Source organism: Triticum aestivum, chromosome 3A (genome assembly GCF_018294505.1).
Source record: "Triticum aestivum cultivar Chinese Spring chromosome 3A, IWGSC CS RefSeq v2.1, whole genome shotgun sequence".
NCBI lineage: Eukaryota > Viridiplantae > Streptophyta > Magnoliopsida > Poales > Poaceae > Triticum > Triticum aestivum.
Window position 1 is genome coordinate 25,798,070 of NC_057800.1, and position 23,723 is coordinate 25,821,792.

Here is a 23,723-nt window from a genome sequence, read left to right on the forward strand (position 1 = left end):
CATGCACACACCTTATGGCAGAAATTGGAAGAGTTGTTTGCCCGAAAAGAAGGTACAAACAAGATGTTCTTGATCAAACAATTGATGTGATTGAGGTACAAAGAGGGCACTCTAATTACAGATCATGTGAATACATTCCAAGGCATTATAAATAAGCTTTCTACAATGGGAATAACATTTGAAGATGAAGTGAGAGCTTTGCTGCTACTAGGCTCATTACCGGACAACTGGGAGACCTTTAAGGTCATGGTTTGCAATTCAGCACCTAATGGAGTTGTCACTTGGAATCTTGTGAAAACCAGGGTACTAAATGAAGAGTCCAGAAAGGTGGCTGAAGCTAGTTCTTCCTCACATTCAGAGGTGCTGGTCACTCAGTCTAGGGGGAGAAGTAAGAGCAGAGGTCCAGGTAAAGGGGCAGAAAGAGGTAGGAGAAAATCAAAAAGTAAGTATGCTAATTATGAGTGCCATCACTGCCATCAGAAGGGCCACGTTAAGTGGCAATGTGACAAGTGGAAGAAAGACAAAAAGAAAAAGAAGAAGCAAGATCAGAAGCAAGTTGACAGTGATAGTGACACAGAGGGCAACCGAGTTACTACAGTAGAGGAGGACATCATGCTTGTTATGCATGAACAAAATGAGGGCAGATTTGGTTCCACTGTTGAGGAGAAGATCACTGTTGTTTCTGATGAAACCGTCAATCTTGTGGATGGTGAGGAGATGATTTGGATACCAGACAGCGGTGCTACCATTCATGCTACATCTCGCAGAGAGCTCTTCACTAACTATATATCAGGTGATTTTAGTGTTGTGAAGATGGGGAACAATGTTAGAGCAGCCATCATTGGAAAAGGAGATGTGCATTTGGAGACCGCAAATGGTACAAGGTTAGTCCTTAAATCTGTGAGGCATGTCGAGGCACTTCGTCTCAATATTATCTCGGTTGGTTTGCTTGATGGAGATGATTACTTGAGCAGTTTTGGAAAAGGGCAGTACAAGCTCACCAAAGGTAACATGATTGTTGCAAGAGGTAAAATGGTCTCAGTGTTGTATCATGTTCATGCTAAGCTCTTTAGTGCTTCTGTCAATGCACTAGAGAAGGATGATCATTATGCTCTATGGCACAAGATACTTGGGCACATGAGTGAGAAGGGGATGAAAGTGCTAGTGAAGAAAAAATTGTTGAAGGGTGTGAAAGGAGTTCACATCTAGAAATGTTCAGATTGTCTAGCAGGGAAGCAACACCGAGTGGCCTTCAAGACTCTACCTCCTCTGTGACGCCCCCGATTCAATCGTATACTAATCATACATGCAAACATGTACGATCAAGATCAGGGACTCACGGGAAGATATCACAACACAACTCTACAAATAAAATAAGTCATACAAGCATCATATTACAAGCCAGGGGCCTCGAGGGCTCGAATACAAGAGCTCAATCATAGACGAGTCAGCGGAGGCAACAATATCTAAGTACAGACATAAGTTAAACAAGTTTGCCTTAAGAAGGCTAGCACAAATTGGGATACAGATCAAAAGAGGCGCATGCCTCCTGCCTGGGATCCTCCTAAACTACTCCTTGCGCCATCAGCGGGCTGCACGTAGTAGTAGGCACCTCCCGAGTAGTAGTAGTCGTCATCGGCAGTGGCGTCTGGCTCCTGGGCTCCATCTTCTGGTCGCAGCAATCGAGTATAGAAAAGGGGGAAAAGGGGGAGCAAAGCAACCGTGAGTACTCATCCAAAGTACTCGCAAGCAAGGAACTACACTACATATGTATGCATTGGTATCAAATGGAATAAGGGTATCATATGTGGACTGAACTGCAGAATGCCGGAATAAGAGGGGGATAGCTAGTCCTATCGAAGACTACGCTTCTGGCCACCTCCATCTTGCAGCAGGAGACGAGAGTAGATGGTAAGTTCACCAAGTAGCATCACATAGCATAATCCTAACCGATGATCCTCCCCTCGTCGCCCTGTGAGAGAGCGATCACCGGTTGTAACTGGCACTTGGAAGGGTGTGTTTTATTAAGTATCCGATTCTAGTTGTCATAATGTCAAGGTACAACTCCAAGTCGTCCTGTTACCGAAGATCACAGCTATTCGAATAGATTAACTTCGCTGCAGGGTTGCACCACATAACCCGACACGCTTGATCCCATTTGGCCGGACACACTTTTCGGGGTCATGCCCGGCCGCGGAAGATCAACACGTCGCAGCCCCCCCTAGACGAACAGAGAGGTCAGCACGCCGGTCTAAACCTAAGCGCCCAGGGGTCTGGGCCCATCGCCCTTAGCACACCTGCACGTTGCGTGGGCGGCCGGAAGCAGACCTAGCCTAGCAGGCCTTCCAGTCCAATTCGGCGCGCGCCGCTCAGTTGCTGACGTCACGAAGGCTTCGGCTGATACCACGACGTTGAGTGCCCATAACTGTCCCCACGTAGATGGTTAGTGCGTATAGGCCAGTAGCCAGACTTAGATCAAATACCAAGATCTCGTTAAACGTGTTATTTTGAAATAACCGCAAACACCGACCAGGGCCAGGCCCACCTCTCTCCTAGGTGGTCTCAACCTACTCTGTCGCTTCGCCACAAAGATCCACTCAGAGGGCCGTCGGGACAAACGTCCTTTCGGACCCAATCCGTGAATCACTCGCTTGTACTCCTACGAGCCGACCCGTCTTTAGTCACCACAAGTATCATAAATAAAGTATATAGTATATACCCTTGATCACCTCCCGAGTGATCACAGCCCGATAGTATAGCATGGCAGACGGACAAGAATGAAGGGCCACTGATGATAAACTAGCATCCTATAATAAGCATTAGGATTGCAGGTAAAGGTAACAACATTTGTAGCAATAATGACAGGCTATGCATCAGGATAGGAGTAACGGATAGCAGTAACATGCTACACTACTCTAATGCAAGCAGTATAGAGAGTAGAGTAGGCGATATCTGGTGATCAAGGGGGGCGGGGGGCTTGCCTGGTTGCTCTGGCAAGAGAGAGGGGTCGTCAACACCGTAGTCGTACTAGGTAGCAGCAACGTCGGTCTCGATGTCTAGCGAGAGAAGAGGGGGAAGAAACAATAAAAATAATGCAAACAAATTCATGACGATGCATGACATGACAAAGCGTGATGCTAGATGTGCCCTAACGCGGTACGAGGTGGTACCGGTGAAGGGGGAAAACATCCGGGAAAGTATTCCCGGTGTTTCGCGTTTTCAGACAGATGAACCGGAGGGGGAAAGTTGCGTGTTCGGTATGCTAGGGATGCGTGGCGGACGAACAGGTTGCGTATCCGGGTTCGTCTCGTTGTTCTGAGTTACTTTCATGTAGAAAGTATTTTCATCCGAGTTACGGATTAAAAGATATGATTTTCTAAAGATTTAAATCATTTTCTGATTCTAATTAGTTATTTAATTCTAACATTATCCAAAACAGTGAATGATGACACAGGCATGACATCAGAGTGATGTCAGTAGGTCAACTGGTCGAGTGACCAGTCAAACCAGACAGGTGGGTCCAGTGGGACCCACATGTCATTGTCAGTGGGCAATAATAGGGGGTTTAGACTAACTAAATAGGTTAATTAGTGGGTGGGTCCCAGCAGTCAGTGTCTAATTAGATTTTAGTTAATTAACTTAATTAATTAGCAGTTTATAAATTTGTTTTTATTTGTTTTATGGCATGGGGCCCGCATGTCAGTGGCAGTAGCTGCCACATCAGCGAAGTTGACTTCGGTCAACGTGGCCAGTTGGGGCCCCCAGGTCCATAGGCAGCGACCTAGGGGGTGGGGCCCACCTAGCCATGTCAGCGAACGGCGGCGGCGAGGCAAAACGCGGCGACGCGGCTTGGGCGAGCGTCGGGTTTTGTCTATAGGGCACCAGAACGAGCGTGGCCGGGCGCGTTAGAACGGCGAGACGATGACGCGTCGGTTGGTGGTGGTTACGCGGGCAGTGGTGGCCAGAATCGAGTGCGGCGAGCTCATCAGCGGTGAGGTGGTCCGGGCGTGAGACGAAGACGGTGACGCAGCGCACTTCGGGGCTAACAGGAAGGCTAGGGGAGCTGCGTGACGCGCTGAGCACAAAGGGATCGGCCCCGTGACAATTTGGTCACCGTAAGGGCGCCGACGACGCGCGCAGGCGGCGGCACAGTCGGGTGAGTGGCGAACGGCGGCAGTAGGGTGCAGACGGGAGAATTAAAGGGGGTGGGAGGTCCTACGCGTTGCGGGGAACACGTTGCGCACGGGCTCGTGACCACTTGGTCGCCGGAGCCACGCCGACAACGAGCTCGGGCGGAGCCGCGTTCGGGCACGAGGTGGGGAAGGAGCTACAGTGGCGGAAATGCTCGGGAAAGAGAGGGGAGGAAGCGGGGGCTCACCGAGCGGCACACACGGTGGCCCTTGGGGGTTTAGTAGCTGCAGGTGCGTCGCCGGAGTTAGTGATGAGCAGCGACACGTCTCGTCGGAGCAGAGGAGGAAGACGGCGGCGGCAGGGCGTTGCGGTGGCTCCGTTCTCCAACGGGTTGCTCCAGTCGAAGCAGCGGACGACGGCGGCCCTTGGAGACACCATGGGGCGGCGAGGTGGGCTCGGTGGCCGTGGCTAGGCCGGAGCCATGGCGTCGGTGGCGCTCGGATGCAGAGGGGAACGAGGGGGAGAGGCGCGGTGGATCTGAGGGGGGAAGGTGCAGGAACTGAGGCGAGAGTGGGGGCGAGTGAGAGGCGGGATTGAGGAGACGGGGGCGTGGCAGCCTTATCCTCGCCCCGTCACCGGCGAGGGGGGTTCGGCGGGGACGCGCCCTGTTCCGACCCGGGTCGGGGGAACAGGGGAAGGGGACGCGGCAGAGGGAGGCGGGCCGGGTGTGGCCAGGTGGGCCAGGTGGGCCGGCCGGTGTGAGCTGGGCCGCCTGGTCCAGGGGGGCTTCCCCCCTTTTTTTGTTTTTGTAATTTCTTTCTTTTATTTATTTTCCTTTTCTATTTTATTTAGTTTATGGCATTTAGGGATTTTGTAAAATTGTGTCCTCTACACCATAATTACCAGTGCAATATTTGGCACCCACCGAACATTTTTGTTTTGGCTTTTGAAAACGTTGGGCGTTCGTCACTAATTCATTTTTGAATTTGCAATGTTTTTGGAACTACCACCTGATTAGCAATAGTACCCTAGATGACATGGCATCATCAGGAGAGTTTTACTGTAGCCTAATTATCCGGGGGTTACATCCTCACAAGAAGCCCGAGAAGCTGGACTTGATACATTCCGATGTTTGCAAAATGTCGGTAAGATCTCTTGGTGGTGCTAAGTACTTTGTGACTTTTATTGATGACTTTTTCAGGAAAGTTTGGGCCTTCACTTTGAGGACCAAAGATCAAGTACTAGGTGTATTCAAGCAATTCCAAGCCTCGGTTGAGAGAGAAACTGAGAAGAAGATCAAGTGCATTCGCACTGATAATGGAGGAGAGTATATTGGGCCATTTAATGCATATTGCAAGCAGCAAGGTATTAGGCATCAATTTAGTCCCTCAAAGACACCACAACTGAATGGTCTTGCTGAGAGGATGAACAGGACAATTGTGGAGAGAGTTAAATGCTTGTTGTCAAGTGCAAAGCTACGCAAACAATTTTGGGGTGAGGCTTTGATGACTGCAGTTTATCTTATTAATCTCTCACCAAGTTATCCTTTGCAGGGAGATGTTCCTAATAGGGTATGGTGTGACAAGGACGTCTCATATGACCACCTGAAGATTTTTGGGTGCAAGGCCTTTGTTTACATTCCTCAAGATGAAAGGTCAAAGCTTGATTCGAAGACACGACAATGTATCTTTCTTGGCTATGGTGGTGATGAGTTTGGCTACAAGCTGTTTGACCCTATAGCAAGGAAAGTCGTGAGAAGCCATGATGTTGTGTTTGTTGAAGACCAAACAATTGAGGATATTGTGAAGACAAAGGGGCAGGTTCCTCCTCAGCAGCATCAAGACATGATTGATTCTGACCCAGTTCCTGCAGCTCCAGCTCCCGTGCAAGTTGAAGCAGATGCAAAAGATGTACAAGATGATGTACATGGTGGTGCAGGTGAAGAAGATGCTTCCCAGCAGTAGCAGCAAGAGTATGATGCTGAAGTTGATGATCCAGATCAGCGGGAAGCACCAGCACCAGAAAGTCCACCAACTGCTCCACTCAGAAGATCCAACAGGGGTCAAATTCCTTGTAGCAGGTAACCCTCAGATCAATACGTGGTGTTATTATCTGATGGTTCAGAACCTGAATGCTTTGTAGATGCAATGGAAGATGAGCACAAGAAGGAGTGGGAAAATTCTATGCAAGAAGAGATGGATTCCTTGCATAAAAATCATACTTATGAGTTGGTGAAGTTGCCCAAGGGCAAGAAAATTTTGAAGAACAAGTGGGTCTACAGAATCAAGCAAGAAGAGCACACATCACATCCAAGGTACAAGGCCAGGCTAGTTGTAAAAGGATTCGGCCGGAGAAAAGGCATTGACTATGATGAGATCTTTTTTCCAGTTGTGAAGATGACATCCATAAGAGTAATCCTTGGCATGGCAGCAAGTCTCAACTTGGAGGTTGAGCAAATGGATGTCAAGACTGCATTCCTTCATGGTGAGTTGGAGGAAGAAATATACATGGAGCAACCTAAGGGGTTTCTTGTGAAAGGCAAAGAAGACTATGTGTGCAAGCTGAAGAAAAGTCTCTATGGCCTGAAACAAGCACCAAGTCAATGGTACATGAAGTTTGAAACTGTCATGGGGGAGCAAGGCTACAAGAAGTGTAGCTCAGACCATTGTGTGTTTATTCAGAGGTTCTCAGGTGATGATTTCATCATATTATTGCTCTATATTGATGATATCCTGATTGTTGGCAAGAATGTCTCTAGGATTGCTAAGTTGAAAAGGAGTTGAGCAAATGTCTTGCTATGAAAGACTTAGGTCCAGCAAAGAACATTCTCGGGATGAGAATTGAGCGAGACAGAAATTGCAACAAGTTGTACTTGTCTCAAGAGAAGTATATTGAGAAGGTACTTCAGAAGTTCAGGATGGAAAATGCTAAAGTTGTGAGTTGTCCACTAGCAGCCCATTTCAAGTTGAGCAGAAAGCAATGTCCTACCACTTATGAGAAGAAAAAGAAAATGCATCATGTTCCTTATGCTTCAGCGGTTGGGAGTTTGATGTATGCTATGGTATGTACAAGGCCTGACATTGCTCATGCGGTTAGTACTTTGAGCAGATTTATGTCCAATCCAGGAAGACCTCATTGGGAAGCCATGAAGTGGATTTTGATATATCTCCGGGGCAGCACAAATCTGAAACTTTGCTGGCGGTGGTGAAGCCAAGTTGGTTGCCTTTTCAAATCCTGACATGGCTGGAGATGTTGACAGAAGGAAGTCTACTTCAGTTACTTGGTTACCTATGCAGGGGGAGCGGTGTCATGGCAAAGCAGGCTGCAAAAATGTGTGGCACTGAATACAACTGAAGCTGAATTCATTGCAGTAACAGAGGCGAGCAAAGAGCTATTGTGGCTGAAACGGTTGGCTTGTGAGCTTGGTTTTAAGCAAGACAAATATGTGTTGCTTTGTGACAACCAAAGTGCTATCCACTTAAGTAAGAATGCAAGCTTTCATTCAAGGTCTACGCATATAGAGGTCCATTATCATTGGATTCGAGATGTGTTGTATTTCAAGAAAATGCAACTTGAGAAGGTTCACATTGATGACAATGGGGCTGATATGTTGACTAAAGTGGTGACAAAGAAGAAACTTGAAGTATGCCGCCGGCTCGCTGGCATGGCTGCCGGAAGGCAGTGATACCCTCCATGATGTCGAGAGGGGGAGTTTGTTGGGCTAAGTCCCTCCACATGGAGGTGTGTTGGCAGCCCAACATCAGCCCACATAAGTCCAACACATGTCAGTCGTTGATCCTCGTTGCATCCAACAGTTGAGAGTGCTTCCAAGGGAAGTGAAGTAAGGAGAAAACCCTGGCCACCCCACCCCTTGCTGGTGGTGGCTGCCATTCGTGAGAGTGCGAGAGAGTACACACAAGAGAAACCACAACCTGAGAGAGAGAAGAAGAAGAAGCAGAGGTTCTGTCCAGATTTACTGCATCTGACTAGACAGTGTTCAAGCTGGTGATTGGAGGCTCAAACGTTCTTAGATCGACCACAAACTTGGTGAGCTCGTTCCTTACTTTGAGTACGTCGATCTGGTTAGCTGGTTTGAGGATTGGGTTAGTGGAGCATCAGATTTGAGAGTGGTTTTGTCAGCTCTTACTGCTGCAGTTTCAGAATAGAGTAGGTTTGGGAGACGAACAGTTTGGGTAGGCAAATGATGTCCGATTAAGCTGAAATTTGGTGGGGATGTCAAGAACTCATGTGTCTACTTGTCTGCCAAATTTGGTGCTGTTTGGTTCAGCGGTTTAAGAGCAGTTTGCAAAACACTGAAGGGTACAAAAGCTGTGTAAACTCTGCTTTGCTGAAATCTTGCTTCTTGTGGTTGTTGTTGCTGTTGCCGGTTGGCAACGTGGAGAGTGTGTTGTAAATCTCTGTAGAGATTCTAGAGAAGACTTTGTACTCATCATTCTCATAGTGAAGTTGCGTGGACCGGTCGTTCCACAGCCGTGGTTTTTTACCCCTCAAGTTGAGGAGGTTTTTCCACGTTAAATCCCGTGTCACATGTGCATGTTGTTTGTCTTATTCCGCTGCTTACTTGTTGGTTGAAACTGTCCTCAAAGTTCATCACAAGTGAAGGGGGCTGTGTAGTGTGCATATTTACCGTGTCGGTGAATTTGTGTAGCGCATTGTTGCTTTCCAGCCCCAACATTTGGATAGCTTGAAAGATGATGACTTTTGGCCTATGTTCAAGTCATGTGCATTTGGTGATGAGTAATATGACACTACTACACTGAGCCCCTATGCCGACGGTCCAGGCCGTCAGCATAGCCCTGATACCCGTCGGCATAGGGCTGTCGGCAACATATGCGTCGGCGTACCCCAGGTCCCCGTCGGCATAGAATGGCCGTCGGCATAGATGCCTATGCCAACGTCGTTCGTACATCTATGCCGACGGCCCTGGCCGTCGGCAATGCTTCGTGCCTAACGGTGATTGCTGTTGCGGCCGTCAAGTGCTGCCCATACAAGAGACGCCACGTGGCAGGGCTATGCCGACGGCTTAGCCGTAGGCATAGCTTCAAACCTATGCCTACAACTAAGCCGTAGGCATAGCCCTGCCACATGGCGCATTCTGGTAGCTCCTGGTGCAGGCTAGGCATAGATGCAAAACTATGCCGACGGCTTAGCCGTAGGCATACACACCACATGGCAGCTTTTGGTATCACGAGAGCCATCTATGCCTACGGCATTGCCGTCGGCATACTTGCTCACCAGAACGAAAAAAAAGATTAGCCAAAAAGGCTAGCTATTTACAAATGCTTATATAGACATGATTCAACAACCATGGATTTGCAAACACAGACCATAGAATATTTTTTATGTACATAACATTCCCATTCTAAGACTCCACAACAGCATTAGAGGAGGCCGAGGGGCATTGGTGGGGGAGACAAGGCTGCCACGATGGAGGTGGCATACAGTCAGTATAACAAACCGAAGATCCTACATATGAGGATGAATATGTAATCTATACACTGAATTTACCAAAAGAAACCCGCCTAGAACAGGGGCATCCAACTAAAAAGGCAGAAAATTATTGCCTTTCATGAAGATGCTCCAGTTTTGGTTGTATCTATCAAGCATGAGTTGTTCAAGGCAAGCTCCAAAGAGAAAGAAATTGAGCTCCAAAGAGAAAGAAATTGGTCTCTGATTGTGACTGATGATACTTACTCATATAAATTTTCAGTCAAAGTAAAACCAAAAAATTGATGCATATAAACTGAACCAGAGTGTGGTGCTGCTGATTCATATGTATATACAGAAGATGCAAGTGTCATTGAGTTGGTTTTAGTCAAAGTAAAAACAAATTGACACATACAAAACTAAATGAAAGTGGTGTTGATTCATGTGCATGTACAGATTGAGGTGCCATCCAGTTGGTTTCAGTCAAAGTTCAACCAAAAAATTGACACATACAAACTGAAGAGAAGTGTGGTGCTGACTCATATGTATATACAGAAGATGCAAGTTTCATCGAGTTGGTTTTAGTCAAAGTAAAAACAAAAGGACACATACAAAACTAAACCAAGGTGGTGTTTGATTCATGTGCATGTACAAATTGAGGTGCCATCCAGTTGGTTTCAGTCAAAGTTCAACCAAAAAAAATGACACATACAAACTGAAGAGAAGTGTGGTGCTGATTCATATGTATGTATGTACAGGAGATGCAAGTGCCACCAAGATAGATAGTTTCAGTCAAAGTAAAAAAACAATTGGACACATACAAACTGAAGCAAACCGTCATGCTTTTTCATGTGTACATACAAAAGATGCAAGTGCTATCCAGAATTTGGATATAGGTAGTACGCTCATGTGGTGAATTTTGTGAATCTATACTCTGCATCTACCAAAAAGACCGCTCCCCTCACATGCAAATATAATTCAGTCCAATGGCTTTCTTCTCCCCTCACATGCATAAGACAAGAGCAGACCATGTAAACAGGCGGATCAGACCTTCACCTTGGGAGGGAGGCGAGTGCTACCTGTTGCCGTGCCGTCGTCGAGATCGGGTGGTCCTCCTCCTTGAGCAAGACAAGGTTGTTCCTCCCCTACACTCCAATGGCCATCTTCTCCAAGGACATCTACAAGGGCAGAACACACCATTAATGCAAGTGCCACCAAGATAGTTTCAGTCAAAGTTAAAGCAAATGTAAACATGCAAACTGAACCAAACCGAGGTGCATATTCATATGTGTGTGTATGTAGAGATGCAAGTGCCATCTGAATTTTGGGGAACCAAAGCGTGGTTGTTGTTGTTGCTAAACGAGGAGCAAGTTGTTTTAGCAACACACATACTAGTAATTAGCTAGGACCATTATTATTGCACAACCATTCGAGGACGGTGGCAGACACATCAACTCACAAGGCTCTACTGGAGAAACAAAATAATAGGATATGTGATGCTATCAATCTTAGCACAAGAAGAAAAAACACAGCCACTCCGATAGAATGGATGGATGCACCATGCACAATCATCGGTTCCATCATTGCAGCACTAGTTGAGCAACAAATCAAATATAACAGTAGTTCCATTGGTTCAGCCAACAAGTTAACAAAAGTTTACTTCCCACTACTAATTTTGCAACTTGTCATAATAAAGAAAATAGAGCTTGACATCACAGCAACAAATAAATAATGACCCGCTGTACTACATATATCTGTAAAGGACTTCTTGAGAGATGATATTATTACCAATGAAGAAAAATTAAGATCAAGGCTCCAGTACATAAGCGGTACCTACCTGTGCATCAAAGAAGAGATGGATAATCAATTTATATGTAGGTAATACCAAACAAAGGATCAGATTTAAGTTCATTCAAATTGATGCATATGTGGGTTGGCAGAAACAAAAAAATAATATATATAAATAGAACAAAGGATCAAATTTAAGCTCATTCAAATTGATGCATATGTGGCTTGGCAGAAACAAAAAAAGAATATATATAAATAGATCTACAGATATGAACAAAATGGCAAATGTGAAAGAAAATAGCGCAGATAAAATGTTGATTGTTTTGGAAGATCCAAAGGTACATATGATCAATTAATCATAACTGGGAATCTGAACATATTAATGCGAAATAGTAACTGACTATAGCAAATGAAATTGAGATAGAAAAAATTGCTACCTAGAGTCCTTGACTCAACCAAGAGATCTATGGGAACCAAAATTTTACATGCAATTTATCCATGTTCAGGTAATACAAAGTATGCAGAGTAATTAAATTGTGTAGTAGATAGCCCATATATAAAACTAAAGGTAGAAACTGGAGTAATGAAACATATCTGGATTGATGTGCAAATGCTATAGCGACTTACATGCTTGGATTTAATAATTATGATGAAGCAGATTAGTGTGATGCATATGCATGTTCGTCAGAACAGATCTAGGGGAAACAACAAAGTAACCTGCACTTCCACTAATTTATTAATCACATGCTCTTTTACTAACCATCCAAAAAATATAGATCAAGGATGATATTGCCAGCCACCTGCGGGGAGTAAGAATGAGTAGTTTCTGCTAATTAGAGGACAAACTAAAAAAAGCTAACTAGAGATTTCCTCTCTCTGTGTGTGTACGTTGTGCTCTGGCCGGTGGGGGAATGATAAAAAAGCAACTACTGCTATGTATGTTAGCTTGTCCATCAGGATAGATCAAACTAGCTATCGGTGAAGGATATATCCAGCTTCGTGACTTAAGAGAACCACAGCTAGGTTGCTTCGGCAAGGAGTGGGTTTGGCTCAGCACTGCGTCGACTTTCATCACCTTCTACTCACACCTCGCTCCTCATCTCCGTTCGACTTGTAGCAGCAAAATTAACCAATCCCTATTGGTACTATCTAACTAAAGAACCAGGATTCTAAACTCATCTTCTCTCTCTGTTTGGTACTAACTAGACAAATAAATAAATAAAGGACTTGTTCATACAAATCCCTCTAGAATTCCTTCACACAAGAGGATTTGCATCACATATTCCTCTAATTAGCAGCAGCAGTAGTGAGCAGAGGAAGGAGGCGAAGGAGATGGAGGTGCTACCTGCCGAGGTGGGTCGTCGTGGCCGTGCTTGAGCTAGGCAGCCCCGCCTCCTCGAGCAGGACAGGGCCGCCAGCTAGGTGCGCCCTCGTCTCCGCTTCCTCGAGTAGGAAGGACGGCGCCCTCCTGCCGTCCTCGTCGTCCAGGCCGCGCCAAGGTGACCTGCAGCAAGGGAAGGAAAGGAGAAGGTGAGGTGGGGAGGGTGGATCCGGGGGAGAAAAGAGGGAAAGGACGTACCTGCGCCATGCCGGTAACGGATCCGTCGAGCTCAGGCCTCGCCGTCGCCAGGATGTGGCTGATCCCGGCGATGTTAGGGGTGGCGGCCGAAACCCTAGCTAGCCACGGGGACGGTGGAGGGCGGGAGCGCGGATTCTGGACGGAGGGGGAGGTGGAGCGGACCTAGGGGAGCTTGGGGGTGTGCTGCGCGCCACCAGAGCTCGCCGGAACTGGCCGGCACGGGTGGTGGCGGCGGCGAGGGAGAGAGGCTCGTGGGGGAGAGAGGAGTCGCGAGAGACAGAGGTTCGTGGGGAGAGAGCGAGGTAGGGGTTGGGTGGGCTCTTTTTTCTTTTTCTTTTTTCTCCTTTTCTCTAGATGGATGGATGGATGGTTGTGGGGTGGACAGCTAGATGGATAGATGGATGGATATGCGCCACATCATCGATCCGTGGCACAAACGTTTCCACCAATAGAAACCAAGCTCATACAATTGTGTTCTCCCTTTTGTTTTTCTTCTATTTTTTTCTACCCTCTTGGACCGACCGTCGACGATCCGTGATGGGAGAGGAGGGCGGCGAGGAGGAGATGGTGAGGTGAGGTGGGGAGGGAATGGATCGGGGAATGGTGCGTCCGGTATGACGGCTATGAGTCCGGACGGGGACCTACGGACAGTCACACGGAACATCTCTTCGTCTTTCCCCATCACCGTCGATGAAGACACGTGCGACGTCCCTCAGCATCGAACGACGACAACAAAGGAGGGGTAGGGGCCACCATCGGTGGGCGAATGTACCTCGACGGCATGCCGGATCCAGCGGTTAAAATCGACCAAAAATCATACGATGCCGGAAATCCTCAGGACCTGGCACGGTGTCGTCATATGGCCCTTGTAGGGTGTGCTGAAAGTTTTAGCGTGTTCCGTAGAAGCCTGACCGGAAGTCGCTTGTAAACTGCACCATCTCCGAGGTACTATCTAGCTATCGAGAGAGAACATGTCCAGTTTGTGAAGGAAGTGCATTGCCCGTTGATCCGCTGACCTCAAAACTTCTTGTGCTCTCAAAGGGGACAATTGCATGACACGTGTCAGTACATAGCATTTTTCGGGCCCGCCTGCAATATTTGAGACATTTAATGCATCCTTAGGGTTTCAATGCGGGAATGGCAGAGCTGCACGACGGCCACCTGAAATGATGTCCAGAAGTGGTTTTCCCAATCATATATGATGTCTTTGCGGTATGTGTAGGCCTAGTGCAACCCAAGGGGGGGCATGCCCCACCACCGAGAGGCGAATGTACCTCGGCGGCATGCCGGATCCAGCCGTTAAAATCGACCAAAAATCATACGATGCCAGAAATCCTCAGGACCTGGCATGGTGTCATCATATGGCCCTTGTAGGGTGCGGTGAAAGTTTTAGCGCGTTTCGTAGAAGCTTGCCCGGAGGTTGCATGTAAACTGCACTATCTCCGAGGTAGTATCTGGCTATCAAGAGAGAACGTCTCCGGTTTGTGAAGGAAGTGTGTTGCCCGTTTCTCCATTGACCTCGAAACTTCTCGTGCTCTCAAAGGGGGGCATTGCATGACACGTGCCAGTACATGGCATTTTTCGGGCCTGCCTGCAATATTTGAGACATTTACTACATCCGTAGGGTTTCAACGCGGGAAATTGCAGATCTGCACGGCGACCACCTGAAATGATGTCCAGAAGTGTTTTGTTAAATCACATATGATGTCTTTGCGGTATGTGTAGACCTAGTGCAACCAAAGGAGGGGCAGGCCCACCACCATAGGGTGAATGTACCTCGGCAGCATGCCAGATCTAGCCGTTAAAATCCACGGGAAATCATGCGATGCCGGAAATCCTCGGGACCTAGCATGGTGTAGTCATATGGCCCTTGTAAAAGTTTGAGCATATTTCATAGAAGCCTGACAGGAGGCCGCTTGTAAACTACACCATCTCCAAGGTAGTATCTGGTTATTGAGAAAGAATGTGTTTGGTTTTGTGAAGGAAGTGTGCTGCCTGTTGCTCTGTTGGCTATTTCAACCCTCCATCACACTTGTATATATATGTTAAGACACAATGCAAGTTTTGGTGGCATTGCTACCCCCGAAGGCCCCCGACCGGCCTTACCCTAGCCCCGTTGACCCGGAGATCTAGGCCTTTGACTTACACCGGACGGCCTTTGACCAATGGACTTTTCCACCTGATTGTGATAGGTCATCCCATAGGAACATTTCAGAACAAGGTCTGGGCCCAACCCACCATCGGATCCCCCTCGTGTCGACCCGGCGCAACTGTTTCCCCCGTCCAAGTGCTGGCGGCAGCGCCTTCCGTGAAGGGGGTCACACTCCGGAGCCGCATGAGGGGTGTTTGCACCTGACAACACACTTCCAGACATGTAAGAGGAGCCAACGCAAGATTTGGTAGCATGGTTAGCCCCCGAAGGCCCCTGGCCACACTCGTAGACACGCGAAGAACAATCCGTAGTGGGGGGGGGGGGTTCACATACTCTTGCATCTTTAAAAAATATAAGAAATTGCCACACCTATTATATCACATGTGTCTGCACTGTGTAAAAATTTCATGAATTGATCACACTCCGAGTGTTCAGAACTATTTCATGCAACTTCAAAACCGTAGAGGGATTACTTCGATTTCATTGCCGTCCGTGAGGGGGGAGGACCTCACACCGGAGCCGCGTATTGCCTCTTTATACGTGCCACCACACCTTAAGACATGTATGAGGACCCGGCGCGATGCTCTGGTGGCATTGCTACCCCACGAAGGGTTTTTTCTCAAAATATACAAAAAAATCAAAACAAAATGGTGTTTTTTGTAAATTTGAAGCAAACATGATTTAAGTTAGTTCAAATTTGAAACATATTATAGCAACATAATCCTTTCAAGATTCTGATAAAAAACCATATAAAATTTGTCAAAATCGATCCAAGTATCAATTACTTATGCTTTTAACAAAGTATAAGGACATATATGCAAAAGTACACGAGGTCACATTTCTAACATACTCAAAAATAAAAAAAAACTGGATAGTCATAATCTATGGAAAATTCTACCCAAGTCGATGTATAATTTGTGTATGTTTAAGTTTAGATAAGTTAGATTTAAATTATTGAAATTTTAACTTTTAAAAAATAAAAATAATTTAAAATAAAAAACAGATGATATCTATGCCTACGGCCATGCCGTAGGCATAGTTCTCGGGGCTACCAGGAGGCGCCACGTGGCGGGGCTATGCCTACGGCCTTGCCGTAGGCATAGATGGATAACTATGCCTACGACTTTGCCGTCGGCATAGATGGATAACTATGCCTACGGCTTTGCCGTCGGCATAGCTCTGCCACGTGGCAGCTCCTAGTAAAAAAACCAGATGATATTTATGCCGACGGCTGCCGTCAGGGCCGTCGGCATAGATTTGACGCCGTCAGCCCGCCGTCTGTCCCCGAGCCACCAGGGCCACCTCTATGCCGACGGCCTAACTATGCCTACGGCTGCCGTAGGCATAGATCGATGTATGCCGACGGCCTTACTATGCCTACGGCTGCCGTAGGCATAGATGAAGCTATGCCGACGGATTTTCTATGCCGACGGTATTCACCAGGCCGTCGGCATAGCTCCATCTATGCCTACGGCAGCCGTCGGCATAGATATGGCCGTAGGCATATAAGGTTATTCCGGTAGTGTGAAGGACATCCAGGTTTACAGGTTATTGGACAGCGGATAGCCAACAAGTTGAAGGGTTACCCCTTAGCTGCAAAAAGTGTTGGTGCACTGTTGAAAAGAAACCTTGATGGTGGGCACTGGATGTCAGTTTTGCTAAGTGATGAATGGAAACTGCAGCAAGGGCCGGATGATATCATCCCTGCATTGAAACTTAGTTTCACACACTTGCCTTTCCATCTCCAAAGGTGTTTTTCTTATTGTGCACTATTTCCTAAAGGTCACATGTTTGATGGGATGGAATTGGTTCGCATTTGGATATCACAAGGTTTTGTTCCTCCTGGAAGTAAGAGAATGGAGGAGACTGGTTATCATTACTTGAATGATTTAGTGGACCGAGGTTTTTTTCAAAGAAGCACATACTATTGTATGCATGATCTGATTCATGACCTGGCCCATATAGTTTCTTTAGACGAATGTCATATGTTGGAAAATTTTGATTCAAAAAGTGGAACATGTCACCCAACTATTCGACACCTATCTATCAATACAAGATCTGCTTATAAGTGGAACACAAGTGCCCGGCATTATTCTCCCAATGATAACTTTCAGAGAAAGCTGGCTTACATTGGTGGAAAAGTGCAGACCAAAACGTTGAGCACATTAATGTTATTTGGAAAGTATGATGAAGGGTTTTCTGAAACTTTTTGCAAGGTATTCAAAGAGGTGCAGCATCTTCGCGTTTTGAGGTTATCCGTACTAACTTCCAGCATAGACACTCTTCTTAGTGACTTTGGCAAATTGATCCATCTTCGCTATCTTGAACTAATATCAAGTGGACTAGGTGGACCCTTGCCAGAGGTTATATGTCGACTTTATCATCTCCAGGTTCTTGATGTAGAGTATTGCGTGGATCTTTCGGCTTTACCACATGGCATGAACAATCTTTTGAACTTGAGGCATTTTGTTGCTCGAGGTGAATTGCATGCAAAGATTGCTGGAGTTGGAAGGCTAAAGTTCCTCCAAGAATTGAAGGAATTCCGAGTGGGAGAGACTGAAGACTTTCAGATTGAACAGTTGAATGGGTTAAAAGAATTGGGAGGATCTCTTGCAATTTACAATCTGGAGAATTTGGGTAGTAGAGAGGAGTCTACGAATGCTGGATTAAGGGACAAGATATACATCCATGATATGTTGCTTTCATGGTGTAAGAATCGGTTTGGTGTGAGTTCTATTACTGAGGCACAGGTGCTTGAGGGTCTTCATCCAAGTTTTGGGCTCAAGCGCCTTCATATAACTAGTTATGGAGGTATTTGTTCCCCGACATGGTTGAGCTCCAATTTTCCACTCACCAGCTTAGAGTCCATCTATCTGGAGAATTGCACAAAATGGGAGATACTTCCGCCACTTGGGCAATTTCCACTCCTTAAAACACTACATTTGATACAGTTGTCTGCTTCAACAGAAGTACCAGTTATGTACTGTGACGATTGGACTGAGTCTGAAAAGCATGTCATTTTTCCATGTCTAGAAGAACTTACAATAAGAGATTGCCCTAAACTAAGGTTATTTGCATTACCTCAATGTTCTTCCAGTGACAAAGGCTTTCACTCATTTTGTTGTCTCCGTCGTGTTAACATTTACAACTGTCCTCAGCTGGTTGACTTACCCCAGTTTGGTGAGATGAAATCTCTATCCATAATGTCTATTGAGGGAGTAGGATCATTTCCTGACATCAGATTATTTGTGCGAGCATTACATATCAAAGGGAGTGCTAGTGTGAGAACCTTGGATGAGATATTAACATCAATTTTGACTTACTGCAGGCTTAGTGGGCTTGTGAAATTAACAATTGCAAGCTTCCTAGATCTAGCATATTTGCCCTGGGAAAATTTCAGCCGACTTCTCTGCTTAGAGATGCTGGTAATTATGGATTGCCCAAAGTTTTTCTTGCCTGCTTATCCGTATGATCAAGGAGTCCCATCTTTGCTCAAGAAGCTTGTAATCCAAGAATGTGGTATAACTGGGAAGCAGTTATCTGACTTGCTGTTGCAATTGCCCTTCCTTTATTTCTTGACTATTGGAAGCTGTCCAAAAATAGCATCCTTGGCAGTTGGTGATCTGATTACTGGGAATTTCAGCTCCTCAACATCTTACAACCACTACTGGACAATTGATGGCTTGTTGCATATCCCACTTGACCTCTTAAATCGGCTTGAGTATTTGTGCATACAAGACTTCCCAGATCTGGTTCTTCTGTGCAATGAAGGCTTTCTTGGATTTATCTCACTCAAAACACTACACATAACAGGGTGCCCACATTTTTTCTCTATATGGACAGAAAAAGAATCCAGTGATAGCTGGTCCCTCCTACCACCATCGATACAAGACCTTATGGTTACTCACATGGATAACAGGTTGCTGTCTTTCATGCTTTCTAATCTCACCTCATTGTCCACCTTGGCAATATCACGGAGTCCAGGGCTGACATCTATTATTCTCCATTCTTGCACATCTTTAGAAACATTTATTATTGAGAAATGTGCTAGGTTATCTGCTCTGGACAGCATGGGGTCTCTCTGCAGTATCAAGCACATGCGGATTTTTGAATGTCCCAGTTTGGCTATACCTTGCAGCCCTTCATCTCCAGATGGGCAGAACAAGGATCTGTACTTTTTACTGCATCTAGAGAAGCTTGAGATTGATAACGCTTCATTCTTTAGCACAGCAATTTGCAAGAGCCTCCCCTCTCTCCAACATGTGGTGTTTTTCATGGTAATAATAACTCAGTATAGTTGCATTGGTGAACTTGTAGGGTATACAATGATTTCTCAATCACTCATTCTCTGCAGGCGAAGAATGTGAGATCGTTCACAGAAGAACAAGACAAAGTAATTTGTCACCTTACATCTCTTCATATTCTTGATTTTTGCTACTGCTCTGATCTCATATCGCTGCCTAAGGAACTGCATCGTCTTTCTTCCGTCAAGAAACTATCTATCAAGGCTTGTCCAGGAATTCTATCATTGCCAGAAATGGGCCTGCCGGCTTCCCTGCAGGAGCTGTATGTGAGCAACTGTAGTACAGAACTAAAGGAACAGTGTAGAAAGATAAAAAAAACGTTAGATGCGTTTATGTTCTTTATCGAAAAAAAAGATGAGTTTATGTTGATTGACATGCAAGCAAGTTCATAACTATATGCAAGATGTTACGGCTGTATTTTAGGTACTATTTCTAATTTATTTTTGTATTTTGTTATACAAAGTATCTTATTCTTACTAACCAGTAAAACTGACATAAAAGTATTTTTTGCTGGCTTGCTTAATTCACCGGAACCAGAAAAAATGAGGATCCATTCTGATGGAAATTGCAAAATAAATCTGTGTGGTGATTGATAGTCTATTTCATGGTAAGAAGTGGCAGAAACAGCTCTTTGATGAAATCCCAAAGTGTAGATGGTTTCAAGAAAACATTGTCTAGATTCTATCGTTTAAAAATAATAATAGTCTCCTGTGACTGTTGTACTTGTATACATGATGGAGCTTGAGATGAAGCAAGCAGCTATAAGAGCAGCAGACCACTATCTTGATTACGCACTTCCCCCTTCTCTTGTGGCGGTTTGCCAGTTATTTGTTGATAATTATAGACTCTGGAAACTCATGAGGTATGGCTACCGGGTATACCCACGTTTTCTGAACTGTAATGTAGTTTTGGTACCATCATTACAGGATTTCTTTCTTCACATAGCTTTGTTTGTGGTACTGGAATGAATTTCTGTTAACTGCACAAACCACAAAAACCATTGGTATATCTGACCGGCTGCGATCAGCAAACTACTATAGTAGAGAATATCGTTTTTATTTCTGATCAGCAAACAGAATCTTAAATCAGCTCCTATCTATGATGGCCAACTCACCAGAGGAGATGTGTTGGAGATGTCCAGAGCTAAGTATGCAGAGTGTCAGTTCCACTGAAACAGAATGTAAAGCAAGTAATCTTAGAGTTACTGGTAAGTCGGGCACATTAACAGAGTAAGAATCCTTGTGTCTGTGCACTCTGTTATTGCGAGATGGCAGTACTTTCATGCTACAGCTCGTCCGTAATATTTTTCGCATGTTGTTCTGATGCACTTCAAGCTGCTACAACCTACTAGTAACATGACTCAGATAGAAGTGTTTGTATGTAGCTGTCCGATTTGGTTGAGCCGTAGGTAGACACCAATGCATGTAGGATCATGTGAGTAGCCACCCAACTGATTTGGTTGAGTCATGTGTTATTGAAGTGATTCCAGGACTGGTGTATGAAGCGTGAGTTTAGCTGAGTCTAAAGCATATGCATGCAACCAAGTTTGCTATATAAGAGAAGTAAAGAGCAGAGAAGAAGGCTGTGAGGGCAGGAAATAATGTACTAGTCCTAGTGCCACCAAGGAGAAATGCCTCTGGGCTAAAGCAAATCCCTGAGCGTGTCTCCCTTGGTACGTATGTGTTGTGTGATAGTGGAGGAAAACAAACACCAAGATATTAACAGTTTGCTTTTGTGCAGTAGTAACACTAAACTTCAAGCTAACGATCTACAAGTGAATCCTTGGTCCAGTCTCATCATCTCTTTCTTCGTGGTTCAAAATCTGCATTTGAAGTTACGAACGGCTTGTAAACTAGCGGAGAACGTCGTACCTCGTTGGAGGCGACGGTTGCATGTTATATAGGCAGGGGCATCTCCCTGATAAGCATACAAGGTTTGTTGGGATTACATCTTGAGAGACAAGGAAGATCTAGAGAGATAGAGATAAGAATTTACAACAAGATGGACTCTATCTATCTAGCTAGGCCAGGTTCGGCCGGTGCGCCCTATGGGCCTGTTGTACTATGTTTAACACCCTCCCATAATCACAACTTGGACAGGTTGAGATTACGTTTAAATTCCTCAAAACTTCTTGTAGGCAAGGCTTTAGTAAACCCATCAGCAACTTGATCTTGAGAGTGAATAAACCGAACATCCAACTTCTTGGCAGCAACTCTTTCTCTGACAAAGTGAAAGTCTATTTCGATATGTTTTGTCCGTGCATGGAAAACTGGATTGGCAGAAAGATATGTAGCACCAAGATTATCACACCATAAGCATGGAGCTTGTTTACAGCGTATGCCAAGCTCCTTGAGCAGAGACTGAACCCAGATAATTTCAGCAGTAGCATTTGCTAGTGCCTTATATTCTGCTTCTGTACTGGACCTAGATACAGTAGCTTGCTTTTTAGCACACCAAGAAATCAGATTTGGACCAAAGAACACTGCAAAGCCACCAGTTGATCGTCTGTCATCTAGACAGCCTGCCCAATCAGAGTCAGAAAATGCACTGACAAGTGTTGACGATGACTTGCTGAATGTTAGTCCAGTACTCAAGGTATTTTTGACATATCTAAGAATACGTTTGGCAGCTGTCAAGTGTACTATAGTGGGTGCATGAAGGAACTGACAAACTTTGTTCACAGCAAAAGAAATATCAGGCCTAGTCAAGGTTAAATATTGTAATGCACCAACCATACTCCTGTACCTGGTGCTATCCTCTTGATTCAAGAGTTCTCCCTCTGACAAGGACAGTTTTTCTGAGCTGGACAAAGGTGTTAATGCTGGCTTGCAACCTTTCAACCCTGATTTTGCTACAAGATCAGTTGCATACTTTTCTTGGGTAAGATAGAGATCATCTCCTACTCTTTTTACTTCAATACCAAGAAAATAATGCAGGTCTCCCAAATCCTTGAGAGCAAATTCAGAATTTAGATCTTTTAATAATCCTGTAACAGCCTCATCTGATGAACTTGTGACTATGATATCATCAACATATATAAGTACAAATATAGAGGTATTTGACTTATTATAAATAAATAATGAGGTGTCAGACTTGGAAGGAGCAAAACCAAGTGCCTGAAGTTTTGAGCTCAACCTGGAATACCATGCTCTAGGGGCTTGTTTTAATCCATACAAAGCCTTATCAAGCTTGCAAATGTGAAGAGGCTTACTTTTATCCTCAAACCCAGGAGGTTGTTTCATGAACACTTCCTCTTCCAGAACACCATGGAGAAACGCGTTCTGTACATCTAGCTGGCGGAGACACCTTCCCCTGGACATGGCAATAGACAAAACAAGGCGAATAGTGGCAGCCTTTACAACAGGACTGAATGTATCCTTATAGTCTAAGCCATACCTTTGCTTAAATCCTTTTGCTACTAGCCTAGCTTTGTAACGATCAATGGTTCCATCAGACTTCTTCTTTACTCTGAAAACCCATTTACAGTCGATCACATTTTTACCTTTGCCTTGATGTGCAGAGACTAAGTGCCATGTTTTATTTTTGTGAAGCGCCATGCACTCTTCTTCCATGGCTTTCTTCCACCGTAGATCATCCAAAGCTTCTGCAACAGTACGTGGAACAGTGTCTGCACTGTGTGTGTTACAAGCATAACCAAATTTTGCTATATGTTTATAGTCTTTGGGTTGAATTACTCCCCTTTGAAGTCTGTCCGTGATGGTGACAAAGCGGGCACAGAAGATCCGCCCCCTGGAGCTGCTGCAGATCCCGAAGAAGACCTGCCGGGGGCCTCAGGCGCGTGCGACGAGGCGGGATCTTCTGCGGCCATCGGGCGTGACGTACAGGAGGATGGCGCCACAGAAGATCCGGCGGCAGCGGGGGCAGCTGCGTCCGGCTCATGATGGAGCAATGATGAGTGGGCCCCCGCAGATGCGGCGCGGGACTCCACACCCGGATCCCGCCGAGGCGCACGCCGCGTGTAGTGACGCGGTTCGACGCCGAACCGACCGGGCGCAGGGCCCACCCGCGCAGGCGCGCCGTGATTGGCTGGGGCGCTGTCGACTTGTCGCGGCGCGGAGCCGCTGCTGCCACCGCTGGCGTGGCGTGGCGTGGGGCTCGAGGAAGATTCGTCCGTCCCGTCATGCGCGGAACCCGCGGCTGAGACGCCCTGATCCCGAGGCGGATCCGCCTCGATGACGCGGCTGCTGCATGCAGGGGGCATAAAATGACGAGTTTGGCTGATTTCTTCAGTATATTCTGCGCCGATTTTTTCTGCTTCATCACAAAACTCATCACCAGCATTAGTAGGAGAATTAGTCAA

The 23,723-nt window shown here is 45.8% G+C and overlaps 1 long non-coding RNA gene and 1 pseudogene across 1 annotated transcript; one reads left to right on the plus strand and one right to left on the minus strand.

Annotated features, from left to right (window-relative positions):
- Window positions 1-23,304, plus strand: part of LOC123056664 (putative disease resistance protein RGA1) — a 36,822-nt pseudogene extending 13,518 nt beyond the window's left edge.
- On the minus strand, window positions 9,380-12,076 carry LOC123059975 (uncharacterized). Its single transcript, XR_006427680.1, has 3 exons — window positions 11,995-12,076; window positions 11,368-11,416; window positions 9,380-10,757 (listed from the first exon to the last, which is right to left on the minus strand). It is a non-coding gene; the product is annotated as an uncharacterized lncRNA (long non-coding RNA).
- Window positions 23,305-23,723: the final 419 nt, after the last annotated feature.